At 37.4% G+C, this 14,233-nt stretch overlaps 1 pseudogene; it reads right to left on the reverse strand.

Annotated features, from left to right (window-relative positions):
• Positions 1 to 9,758: 9,758 nt before the first annotated feature.
• LOC101976016 (protein cornichon homolog 4-like) lies at positions 9,759 to 10,151 on the reverse strand (annotated as a pseudogene).
• Between the last annotated feature and the right edge of the window lie 4,082 nt (positions 10,152 to 14,233).

Here is a 14,233-nt window from a genome sequence, read left to right on the forward strand (position 1 = left end):
CTGCCACTTTGCTGAATTCATTTACTAGTTCTAGTAGTTTCTTTCTAGACCCTTTTGGGTCTTATAAGTATAGAATCATGTCATCCACAAATAATTATAATTTAATTTCTTCTTTTCCTATTTTTATGCCTTTAATTTCTTTCATCTGTCTAATTGCTCTGGCCAGTGTTTTGAGGACTATATTGAATAGAAGTGGTGATAGAGGGCATCCCTGTCTTGTTCCAGATGTTAGAGGGAATGCCTTCAATTATTCTCCATTCAGAATGATGCTAGCCTGAGGCTTAGCATACATAGCTTTTACACTGTTGAGGTAAGTTCCTGTTATTCCTTATGTTATGTTATGTTATGACCTTATGTTATGTTATGACTCTTAAGTTTGGTTTTTTTATGTTATCCCATATCTCTTGGATGTTTTTCTCGTGGTTTTTTACCAGCCTTTCTGAGTTGGCTAGACTCCTTTCAAGATGATATATTTTGTCTTCATTATCTGACATCTGGCTTCTACTTGCTCCACTGTTAGTGATACTCTCATTTGAGTTTTTAATTTGGTTTATAGTTTCCTTCATTTCTAGAATTATTGTTTGATTTTTTTATAATCTCTATCTCCTGATAAAGATGCTTATTTGCTTCTTTTATCTGTTTATGTAATTCATTTTCAATGTGTTCTTTCATTGTTTGAATTTGCTGTCTCATATCCTCTTTAAGATTCCATTCCATCTGTCTATTCCTTGAGTTCTTTATTTGACCATTTTTCTGATGCCTCTAGGTCCTCCTGAATATTTAGGCTGTCCTGCATTGTTTGTACTCCTTTTCTTCTTTGCTTTTTCATGCTGCTCATGTTACTTCTTGTTCTGTTTGACTGCTGAGTTACTGTTTACTCCTATACATTTATTTGGTTTTGTGTGTCTCTGGGGTCTCTCTTTTATGCTGGGAGACTATGACTAGAGATGATGAGTTTTGTTGCACTTTAATACAGATTCATTCGTTTCCTAAACTGTGTATGGATTTTGATGGCATATAGAGGTCTGCAGTTTGGTCTTGGGACTTATATTTAGGTTGAATGATGTGATGGTATTGAGACTGGTATCTCTTGGAAACCTTGGAAGGTTGCTCTACTGAAGAGGGATATTAACAGGAGAATGGTCTGGAGTATTGGGGGGAAGCTAGGGACTTGGTAGCACTATATAATGCCTCAGAACATTGACCTATACATATTTAGTAAATTACACATAAACAGCGTTGTGATGCTTGGGAGGAAAGTTATTAGAATGGAAGGGAAGTAGTCACTAAAGAGAATGAGAGTAAACAGGTAGAATTCAAGGAAAGGGGAATAAGGAAATTGAAAAGAAATGAAAAGACAAAATAAAAAATAGAAAAGAAAAAAAGAAAAAATTTTAAAAATAATCAAAAAATAAAAATAAAAAATAAAGAAATAATTTAAAAATATTTTTAAAGTTTTTAAAAAATAAAAATTAAAAAAAATTAAAAAAATTTTAAATTGCAGTCTTAGAGTTCTATTAACTTCTCTTCCAGTAGGTGGAGCTGTGCCCACCGGGCCAAGCTTCTCCTCTCAATATATGGGAACCAATCACTGTGCAGCAGCTCCTCCTCCCTGACTGGGCAGGTCTCCAATCCTGAGTGCCTGGGGCCTTTTCTTGTGTCTAGTCACTTCCCCACTTTTCCTCCAGTCAGGCCCCACTCACAGGTGACGCTCACCACAATACTGGCTACACGCCAGGTCTGTTCCCGGGAGCCATATTTTCTTAACGACTGGGCACCCTCTCCCTGCTTGCCATTCCCTCAGACCCTAAGGTTGTGGATCTTGGGGCTGAGAACCCTCAGCGTATTTTGCTTGCCCTCCGGTACCCACGTCCCCGGTATCTGGTGCAAGAGACCTCAGTTGTCAGTGCTGGTGGGAGCGGTAGCTGGGGGTCCCGTGCCTCGGGTCCCGTGCCGCTCCTGAATTCCTCGGTCTGACTATCATGCTCATGAGAGAGCTTGGAGGGGCCCTTGAGGTTTCCCCGCTGTGTAGAGAGGGGTGGGCTAGGGGGTTACACACCTGCCACCGCTGGTTTCAATGAAGTTATCTCCTCCGCCGCATTCTGGTGATGTCAGTTCTTTGCCATGGTGGTATCCCATGCGAATGGCAGCAGTTCATTCCCTTTGCCGGGTGACTGAAGCAACTGGTGGGTCCTAACTGGCTCTCCCAAGCCCTGTCTCAATCCTGTAGCCACTACCTATGAAGGCTCGGTTGGTATTAACCTCTGCAGGTTCAGAAGGGCTGACAAATTGTTTCAACGGAATCATTTAGCGCTGAGTCACAGCAGTTTGGCTGCGAGACACAGGCAAACGGGAGCCTGAATTTGGCCACTCCAGGCTTGGTGTGTATTCTGAGAGGCACAGACTATTCACCCCAGATCCACGTTAGCTCAGCATTGCCTATTGATCCTGAGCAAACAGCTTTTAGACAGTTTAAGACTCCCTATGCCCATGCAGCTGAAGAGGTCAGAGACTTGATACCTCCATGCCTGCCGCCATGTTGGATCAAAGCATGGGCAGAGTAAAAGAAACCAGCCAGGGGTGATGAGCCACGTCCTACCCCAGCAAAACTAGATAGGGATACCACCTCAAGTCCTGAAGTAGGAGAGGGGAGGAGACACCACTGGAACCTGCAGAGGGAAACTAGAGCTCAGGAAAAATATTTAAATATTGGGATATTTGAAACTCAAATGATAATAGCATGGTACTACTCCATGTTTCCTGGTACTAAGACCAGAGAGATCCCATCCCTGTCGTCCCTCAGAAAAATGACACACCACTTAATAGAGCAAGCAAAATCCCCACAATACACTCAACATTGAGTCCAGTCAGATTATCCTTTGTAACACTTCCTGGTGTGGACCAGGACGAAATGCCAAAGCCCAGGTCAAAGAAGCAATCTCCAGGGGGAATAAGAATAAGCGGACCAGGGACCTAAATTTCCGCTGCCCTTGCTCCTTCAGAGGTAAGTTGATAAAGGAACAGGTGGGCTCTGTGCCCTTCCTCGTGGTGCTCAGGTCAGAGAAGCTTTGTTAAAGTATCCTGCTGGTACTGTAGAGAATGATGGACATGGATAATAGTCTTGATCATCTTAGGATTATTACAGCATCCCTCCGACCCTACTGGTAAGGCCATGTGGCTAGTCAATGTAGAACAGTAGAGGAAACAACAATAAGTGTTGGCAAGGATGTGGGGGAGAATTGTACTTTCATACATTGCTGGTGGGTCTGCAAATTGGTGCAGCCAATATGGAAAGCAGTATGGAGACTCCTTGGAAATCTGGGATGGAACCATCATTTGACCCAGCTGTGCCTCTCCTCTGTCTATACCCAAAAGACTTAAAAATAGCATACTACAGGGACACAGCCACATCAATGTATATAGCAGCACAATTCACAATATCTAAAATGTGCAGCCAACCTAGATGCCCTTCAGTGGAGGAATGAATAAAAAAATGTGGCATATATGCATAATGGAATATTACTCAGCATTAAAAGAGAATAAAATCATGGCATTTGCAGGTAAATGGATGGCATTGGAGAAGATAATGCTAAGTGATGTTAGCTAATACCCCCCAAAAAAACAAATGCTGAATGTTTTCTCTGATATAAGGAGGCTGACTCATAGTGGGGTAAGGAGGGGGAACATGGGAGCAATAGATGCATTATAGACAGGGCAGAGGGGTGGGAGAGAAAGGGAGGGGGAAGAGGATTAGCAAGGATGGTGGAATGTGGTGGACATTATTATCCAAAGTACATGTATGAAGACTCAAATTGGGTGTCAACATTCTTTATATATAAACAGAGGTATGAAAAATTTTCTATATATATGTAATAAGAATTCTAACACAATAAAACAAAGTACATATATAAGACATGAATTGGCATAAACACACTTTATAATAAGAATTGCAATGCATTCCACTGTCATGTATTAAAAATAAAATCAATTTTAAAAAGGAACAATAGAGGAAAGAAAAAAAGGAAAAAATAAAGGACTCAGTGAAAGTAAAAGATTAATAAACTCCCTCAAAACTAATGATCAGATGTCTAGTCTGGACTTCACCCAAGAGACTCTGATGTTTTTCCAGAGCTTTGTGTGGTGGGAGGACACACAGGAGGTACCAAAGTAGGAAAACAAAAGCCATTTCGCGAGAATGACTCTTGAGAACAGAAACTAACTCTCCAAAACATCCCTTGGCCTTTCTGAGAGTCCCTCTCCCTCTGGTAAAGAACTCTGCTTCCCATTAGATGTCCTCCTCACTGAGGCAGAGTCACAAAGGTGCTTGGAAAAGGTGATGGACAACAAGCAAAGGTCCATAAAGAGAATGAGGCAAAGAAAATATTAGCCAAGGACTCTGTGATGAAGTATAAAAACATTCAAACAAAACTCCCTCCAGTTTTAATGAATGATAGTTCTGTATCACATACTACACCAGTTAGGGGCAAGAAATTTTTTATAAATCATTTCTGATACTAAAATAGTAAATAAATAAATAAGATTCTGGGACAAGTATAGAAATCAAAGAAATTATTTAATTAATTAATCAGTATTAGAATTGGTATTAATCTAGGCTGATTCACAGAGTATTTTAAGGAATAGGATGTTTATTGTGCAACAAGAAATACAATTTAAATCAAAGATGCTATGGTCTACCAATCCCATGACTAGTAATATATCTAAAGGAAAGGAAATCAGTGTGGCAAAGAGATATCTGAACTCCCATGTTCATTGTGATACTATTCACAATTGCCAAGATATGGAATCAACCTACGTGTTCATGGGAGGATGGATAGATAAAGAAAGTATATGTACAAACACAAACACACACATACATATATCACAAGTAATACATAATCTTTGTATTAGCCTATTAATGTCTAGTATGATACTGAAAGGACATAAAACCGAATGTTATTATGTTTGTTTATTTATTTGTTATTTATTGTTTGTTATTATGTTTTAAATAATTTTCCTTGACAACATAAAGAATGGATACCTTAAATAATATTGAGGTAGGACTAAGATAGGAATAAACCATGACAGAAACAAGCAGAGACTGAGTAGAACTGCTCAAACAAGGACCTACAGCAGCCAATCTATGTGGACAGTGAAGTGGAGCTGGCCTGTGGGGTTAAGTTCACGCTCTCTTATGAAATCTGGAGGGCTTTGCAGAACCTGAGTCTGTAGAGAAGCATCAAAACCTTTTGGAGAAGTGAGCTCTGCTGTAAATCAAAGAGAGTAGGATTTCAAAGATCTACATTATGGATTTGGATGTGATAAATATAGCCAGGAAAAAAAGTATTCCTTCTGTATAATCAAACATTTCCCTTTAAACAAAATTAAAAAGCTCATAAAAGCCTTTTACAACCTTGATCAGCATAACTTTCCAAGATATACTGATTGCAATATGTATACCCAGGTAACTTATAAATCAAAACAATTTAACAAACTTTACCAATAGTGAGAATGTTAAGCACTCTCTGTAATTAGGAAGCTGCTCCACTTTTTAAAAAGATATACTCCTATTTTGTATGGATAAAATTATGTTATCTGCTTACCATCTTTTCTGTTTCAAAAGAAGTATTCCTGTAGCTCCTTCAAAAATAATATAGCCCATAAATTTACAGGGTAAATGGAAAAAAGTATATGACAAGTAATATCCCATTGATTTTTAAATTCTTTATATGGTAAAAATACTATCTTGTTCAAATACAAAATTATATACTGCTATGGTCATGGTTCTCAGGATGATGTAAATAGTCACTGGCTCCTCAACTGTTCACTGTAATGTTTTTTTTCAGATTAAGTATATATGACAGCAAAATTCATTTTTGTTAATTATACACATTGCAGCACAAATGTTCATTTCTCTGGTTGTACACCAAGTAGCCTCACACCCTATGTGCAGTCTTACATGTACCTAGGGTAATGATGTCCATCTCATTTCACCAGCTTTCCTGCCCCCATGGCCCCTGTCCACTCTCCCTCCCCTTTTCCCAAATCAATTTTCCTCCATTTTCCCCATGCCTCTCCCTCCCCATTTTGGATCAGCATCCACTTAGCAAAGAGAACATTCAGCCTTTGGATTTTGAGGATTGGCTTACTTCGCTTAGCATGATATTCTACAACTCCATCCATTTACCTGCAAATGCCATGATTTTATTCTCTTCTAATGCTGAGTAATATTCCATTGTGTATATGTACCACAGTTTATTCATCCATTCATCTATTGGAGGGCATCTAGGTTGCTTCCACAGTTGAGCTATTGTGAATTGAGCTGCTATGAACATTGATGTGGCTGTGTTACTATGTCCTTTGGATATAGACAAAGGAGTGGGTCAAATCATGGTTCCATTCCAAGTTTTCCAAGAAATCTCCATACTGCTTTCCATATTTGTTGCACCAATTTGTTTTTTTTATTTAATTGATTTTATTTTTTTAAATACATAACAGTGGAATGCATTACAATTCTTATTACACATATAGAACATAGTTCTTCATATCTTTGTATATAAAGTATGTTCACACCAATTTATGTCTTTATACATGTACTTTGGTATTTTTTTGAATTACAATTCTTATTACACATATATACACAATTTTTTTCGTATCTCTGTTTATAAAGTAGGTTGATACCCAATTCGTGTCTTTATACATGTACTTTGGATAATGATGTCCATCACATTCTACCATCCTTGCTAATCCTCTGCCTCTTCCCTTTCCCTCCCTTCCCTCTTCCCTATCTATTCCTCCCATGCTTCCCCCTCCCTACCCCATTATGAGTCAGCCTCCTTATATCAGGGAAAACATTTGGCATTTGTTTTGTGGGGGATTGGCTAATATCACTTAGCATTATCTTCTCCAATGCCATCCATTCACCTGAAAATGTCATGATGTTATTCTCTTTTATTGCTGAGTAAAATTCCATATGAAACAGGTTTTTTTTAATCCATTCATCCACTGAAGGTTGTGAACGTCTAGTGCGTTCGGGTTCCTGGGTAAGGGTCACGAAATCACCGGGACACAGGTGATGCAGAGCCAAGGCAGCAATTGCAACTGCATGCTGAGGTTTATTTGCATGTTCCTTTTATATTCTTCTTCTAACAAAGCAAGCAATTCTTCAGTAACACTTCACCCACATAGCCCAAATATCATGCCTCAGCGGGTACACAGAGCTAAATTCAAATTGTTCCTGTTCTTTTTGATAAGTACCCTCCCAAAGTTCTTTGTAGACATTATCTAATCCCCTGAGGATGTATTTGCTTCTTTAGAATGTACTGTTCCCAGGTCCAGTATGCAGGAAGCTTCTTCCTCTTGGCCAAACCATGCAGAACTTGTGAATTGTGATAAGGGGAAGAGAACTTTTCCTCCTCCTAGCTGAGGCTTGCCTCAGCTGACCTAAATCACAGCCACAGCTCTTTGCAAAGTGTCAGGCTGAGGGAGCTAAACTCTGCACACTTAAACCCCAACAAAGGTCATCTAGGTTGATTCCACAGTTAAGCTATTGTGAATTGTGGTTGCATCAATTTTCAGTCCCACCAGCAATATATGAGTGTGTCTTTTCCCCCTCATCCTCATCAACATTTATTGTTATCTACCTCTTGATAACTGCCATTCTGAGTGGCATGAGATGAAATCTTAGAGTAGTTTTAATTTGCATTTCTCTAATTACTAGAGATGTTGAACATTATTTATATATTTTTTGATTGAATGTATATCTTCCTCTGAAAAGTGTCCATTCAACACCTTAGCCTATTTGTTGACTGGATTGTTTGGTTTATTGGTGTTAAGTTTTTGAGTTCTTTATAAATCCTGGAGATTAGTACTCTATCTGACATGTGTATGGTAAAAATTTGCTCCAAAAATGAAGGCTCTATTTACCTCATTGTTTCTTTTGCTGAGAAGAAATTTTTTAGTTTGAGTCCTTCCCATTTATTAATTCTTGATTTTATTTCTTGTGCTTTAGGAGTCTTGTTAAGTAAGTAGGGGTCTAATCCAACCTGATGAAAATTTGGGGCTACTTTTCCTCTAATAGGTGCAGGGTTACTGAACTAATTCTTACGTCCTTGATCCACTTTGATTTGAGTTTTGTGCATTGAGAGAGATAAGGGTTTATTTTCATTTCACTGCATATGAATTTCTAGTTCTCCCAGCAACATTTGTTGAAGAGGCTATCTTTTCTTCAATGTATGTTTTTGGTGCCATTGTCTAGTAAGAGAAAACTGTATCTATCTGGGTTTGTCTCTGTGTCATCTATTCTCTACCATTGATGTACATATCTATATGGGTGACAATACCATGCTGTTTTTGTTACTATTAGCTTTGTAGTATAGTGTAAGGTCTGGTATTGTGATGCCTCCTGCTTCATTCTTCTTGATAAGGATTGCTTTGGCTATTATGGATCTCTTATTTTTCCGAATAAATTTCATGATTGCTTTTTCTATTTCTATGAGGAATTCCATTGGGATTTTGATCAGAATTGCATTGAATCTGTATAGTGCTTTGGGTAGTGTACATTTGACAGTATTAATTTTTCCTATCCAAAAACATGAGAGATCTTTCCATCTTCTAAGGTCTTCTTCAATTTCTTTTTTTAATATTCTGTACTTTTCATTGTAGAGGTCTTTCACCTATTTTGATAAGTTGATTCCCAAGGATTTTATATATATACTTTTTAGACCATTGTGAATAGAGTAGTTTTCTCAATTTTTCTTTCAGAGGATTCATCACTGATGTATAGAAATGCATTTGATTTATGGGTATTGAATTTATATCCTGCTATTTTGATGACTTCATTAAGTAATTCCACAAGTTTTCTGGTGGAGTTTTTTGGATCCTCTAAGTATAGAATCATGTCACCAACAAATAATAATCTGAGTTTTTCTTTTTCTATTTGTATTATTTTAATCTATTTGTATCCTTTTAATTCCTTTCACTTATCTAATTGCTCTGGGCAGAGTTTTTCAAGAACTATATTGAATAGAAGTGTTGAAAGAGGGCATCCCTGTCTTGTTCCAGTTTTTAGGGGAAATGCTTCCAATTTTTGTCATTTAGAATGATGTTGGCCTTGAGTTTAGCATAGATAGCTTTTACAATGTTGAGATATGTTCCTACTATTCCAAGTTTTTCTAGTGTTTTGAACATGAAAGTGTCCTGAATTTTATTCAATGCTTTCTCTGTATAAATTGATATAATTGTATGATTCTGATCTTTAAGTCTATTGATATGATAAATTATATTTATTGATTTCCATATGTTGAACCAAATTTGCATCCCTAGAAAGAACCCCACTTGATCATGGCACATTACTTGTTTAGTATGCCTTTGAATGCAATTTGGCAGAATTTCATTGGAAATTTTTGCACCAATATCCATCAGGGATATTGGTCTGATATTTTCTTTCCTTGATGTGTCTCTGCTTGCTTTTATATCAGGATGATACTAACTTTGTAGAATATCTTCAGAAGAGCTACTTCCTATTCTATTTCATGGAATAACTTGAGGAGTATTTGGTATTAATTCTTCCTTGTAGGTCTTGTATAATTCAGCTGTGAATTCGTCTGGCCTCAGGATTCTAGGTTAATAGGCTTTTGATCGTGTCATCTAATTTCTTGCTTGAAATTGATCTGTTTAAACTGTGTATGTCCTATGACTCAGTTTGGGTTGATTATATGTCACTGTAGTGTATATTAACTCCAACCACAATTTCTCTGGCTTCAGTCATTTATCACAGCTAAAATCATATTATAAAGATACATAATGAAATGAAGCAAGTGGAAACAGGTTGATCATGGCTTCTTTCATGAGTGACTTCAGTTGACCTCAATTTTGCATTTCAGTTGGATCAAACACCCTCATGTTGCCACTTTATACCATAATAAACCAATCTATATTCCAACTAGCAACAGGTAAGTTGAGAGGGAAGATGAAGCAGTGCAACAAAACAAGCAAAGTATAGTGACAATGGTAAGTCCAAGAAATTCTGAGCAACACGATCTAGCATTAATGTCATCACATTCTAAATCAGACAATATAATTCTGAAGTAGACTGAAAGGGAGATGAGGATGCAACAATTGTGGAGGGAGGAGACGAACACTACTGCCTCCATTCTCCTCCTTCTCCTTTCCTTCCTCCTCTGTTATTGACACTCTTTCCATCAAACTGACAAAATATTTACGTATAGAAAATACTTAAAATCCACAAAATATCATAATGTTTATAATGTTATTGTTGGAAATAACCATTTTACCAAATTGATTAATGCCTCAATTACACTTTCTGACATACTGTGAGCAATTCAGCACCCTCCTTTAACAGATATTAAATTTTTGTGGTTTAGATACTTCTATAAAAGTCCAGAAACCACATAAATCATTTGAACAAGGAAAACTTAAAATAGACTTATTCATGACTGAGGCCCTGGGTTTATTCTCTATCACTGAAAAAAAGAAAAAGAAAAAGAATTAACCAGTAAAAAGTGGTTTATTACTAAAAGAAGTAAAGGAAGGCTCCAAAGAATGCAGAAATGGCATATATAGCGAGCAGATACTAACTCTTGGGATGAAGCAGAGTAGCAAAGGAAGGAAGCAATGTATGATAGGGTCCCCAGTGAGATTGAAGTGCAGAGCTCCTTGGGGAAGATGGGACTTTGGCCCACTGGAAGGTTGAAAGGGATCTGTAATGCTCCAACTAACCAAGGTGTCCTCTTTCATAATACCCTCCAGAATACTTCTGACACCAAATGTTTGGAGTTTTCCACACCAAGTTATTCTCCAACTCTCTGCACATATCTGGGTATCTTATAATTCAATTAAGAAATGAGTGCAGACCCCACAGGTTAAGTGGACTCCACAGTCTTTAAAGTTATGTTCCCCAAGACTTAGTGACAATCACAAGTTGACTCCTCAAGTTACCCACCTGTTTCTGAAGTTCTTGTCACTGTAAGGAGATCCAGTGAAGTTTCTTCAGTGGCAAAGAAAATCTCTATTTAGACCTTTCAGACCCTTGCCCATACCACAGAAAAGAACTGAAACATGTGTTAGGCTTTAGCAAAGAGAGGAAGAGCATCATTAGAAAGTGAAAAGTGATATAGGAATACTCAGAGAATATTGTGAGCAATCTCAAGAGCAAAAATACATCTACAACCAGAGATTAAGGTAAGGTTATTTTATTAGGGTACAAAGGTAGAATATATGATCCAAAGGGACAGGACTTCTATGGAGATTGGGAAATATTGAGCAAGATGTTTTCCCTTCAGGGAATCTGGTCTGGTATGTTGTTTTCAGCTGATTCAGCAGGCAATTGATCCAATCATATGTTAGCCCCTAGCTTCATGAGGTTAGAATTGTCTTTCTATTGAAATCTTGTTCCTGCTAGGCTGCATTCCAGAAAACTCATTATATGGGATTATTTGGTGCATTTTTACATTTTTCTCTCTTTTTGACCCTTAAGCTTTTTGTCCAGGTCAGGAGTAGTTCACAAGTTATTGTTTTACATCTCAACAGGCACATTTCTCCTTTAGAGAGTTTTTTTCCTTAGTACTCTAAATTTCTACCTCATTCCCAAGACCCATCCTCCATTCCCAAGATCCATCCTCAGAATGGATGATATCTTACAGCCATTTACTAGAAAGGTTCACAAAACCAAGAGAAACAACTGTGTTTACTAACCAATTTATTATAAAAGATCTTGTAAAGGACACAGTGAATAGCCAGATGAACATGTATATTAGGTGAGGCTCAGAAAAGTCTCGAGTTCAGGAGTATCTGTCCTCAAGGTGAAGTTTGAGAGGCACAACCCAGACACATGGATACAGTGTTGTTTATCAACTAAGAAGTTCCTTTAATATTTCCATGGAGGTTTCACTGTATAATTATGATTGATTAAATCAGCGACTGCTGGAAATTAATTAACTAAACCTTCAGTCATATTTTCTCCCCTCTTTCAACTTTATACTCATAAAATTTGCTCCTTTGGCAACTTGCCCCCATCCTGAGGTGACTTTCTAAAAGGGACTTTCTAAAAGTTATCTTATTAACTTAAACTCAGATGACTGAAAGGGGCTTGTTATTAATAACAACAGACTCTCCTTTCACCTCCATCAGGAAATTCTAAGGACTTCAGAAACTGTTTTCAGGGACCATGGAGAGAAACCACTTTCCAGGAACCTAAAGTAGAGACTAAAAATACAGATAGATATCAATACAGACATTTCTTACTATGTGACCAAAAAGTAAGCCTTCTGCACACCACTGGAAGGTGCATCAAAAAGAAGAAACAGGCAAGTAAAATGGTTCATGCCTGTAATCCCAGCATTTAGGAGACTGAATCAGGAGTATCACAATTTCAAAGTGAGTCTCAGCAACTCAGCCAGGCCCTAAGCAATGTAGCAAAATCGTGTCTCAAAATTTAAAAAGAGTTGGTGGTGCTTGGGTTGTTGCTCAGTGGTGGAGTAAGTGTGAGGCACTGCATTTGAAACTCAGCACCACATTAAAAATAAACTAAATTAAATAAAGGCATTGTGTCCATTCACAACTAAAGAAAAATTTTTTAAAAAAGATTATAAATGTGGCTCAGTGGTTAAGCATCCCTGAGTTCAATCCCTGGTACCAAAAAGAAAGAAAAAAAGAAACAGAATTCACTTGCCTTGCAGTGGCCCTTCCAGTGCATTCTACCAATAGTCTCACATTGTGTCAGATGGCAAAGAAGTGTTTACAAGGTCCAGTTTCAATAACACAAAGAAGACCAACATGGAGTGGGTTTGGAGCAGAAATGAAATGAAATGATACTGAACTCTGTCCACACCTTTGACTTTACACTTTATGTATGCATACATGTTACACCATTTTACAAACATTTGAACTTTCGTAAAACAACAAATCTATCATGAGAAAGCCACCTGACAAATGAAGAGGTTCTCATCTGTTCCCCAACATAAGGAAATAAGCACTCCCAGTCACTGTACACTACACTGCTATAGTATTTACTCTTCAGATTCAGTTAGACTCATTGACTATACTCTTACCTAAAAGATAAAAATTTATATATAAAATCATAAATATAAGAAGAGAGAGGAGGCAAATGGTCAACATATACAAATATACACATATACACCAGAAGCAAAGAGAAAATACACAACATTCCTTGTTTCTTGAAGGATTATGGTTATATGTACTTTCTATCTTCCAATTCCCATTCTGTGTCATCTTTTCCCCAGTCAGAACAACTAGTCACAGTTCTGTACCTGGTAGAGTGAACACACCTTTATTCTTCCAAGGTCTAAGTCTTCAATAGTCCTGTCTCTTCTTCTTTCTGTGGTTTCCAATTAACCCTTAACATCAGACTTGGAATTACTAAGAGAAAATATATTAACTGGACGTGTACTCATATGAGGTCAAAGTTTCTGCAATTCATCTTGCATCTGAAAATTCTCATTTTTTATTTATGTTCACTGTAATAATACTTCTCTTTCCTCAGTTGCAGTATTGCCACAAAAGGAAAATTAAGGGAAAAATCAAAGAGAGTAGCAGGAAGGGTGGATATGATCAAAGTACATTATATGCATGTATAAAATTGTCACAATAAAACCCAATATTTTGTACAATGAATATATACTAATAGCTTTTTAAGGAGGGGGAATCCATTCCCTTGTCTGTAATTCCCTGAATTAACATATTACAACACTCTCAATGGTACCAGAAATTTACTGAGGTATAGAAAAATAGGTATGTTTTATTCATCCCAGAATAGGAAGCAGATAACATAAAATGTTGGATTCTTCTCTTAAAACTCCATCATTCATTGGAGTTTGGAACTGAAATGGACTAGGAAACAGGAAGGAAGTAGGTAACTTGAATGTGTCTTTGAAGATTATATCTTGTCTTGGGGCCCTTGTCTCTCTTGCTCTTGTCCCCCATCTCTCCCTCTTTCTCCCTCTCTTGCCTTTTGTCTGTCATGAGGTGAGTCACTTGCTCCACAGCCTGTTCCCTGTCATCATATGACATTCTGCCTCAGAATCAATGAAGCCAGGTAACTATGGACTGAAACCTCTAATACTGTGGGGATAATAAATCTCTCTTCCTTTAGGTTGATTTTCTCACAGAGAAAAAAATAAAAGTGACTAATGTACTATTCATTTCCCTGGAAATTTTTGGATGATAAACTATCATCTGATAGTACAAATCTGCAAAA

This window comes from Ictidomys tridecemlineatus, chromosome 8 (assembly GCF_052094955.1).
Source record: "Ictidomys tridecemlineatus isolate mIctTri1 chromosome 8, mIctTri1.hap1, whole genome shotgun sequence".
NCBI classification, from domain to species: domain Eukaryota; kingdom Metazoa; phylum Chordata; class Mammalia; order Rodentia; family Sciuridae; genus Ictidomys; species Ictidomys tridecemlineatus.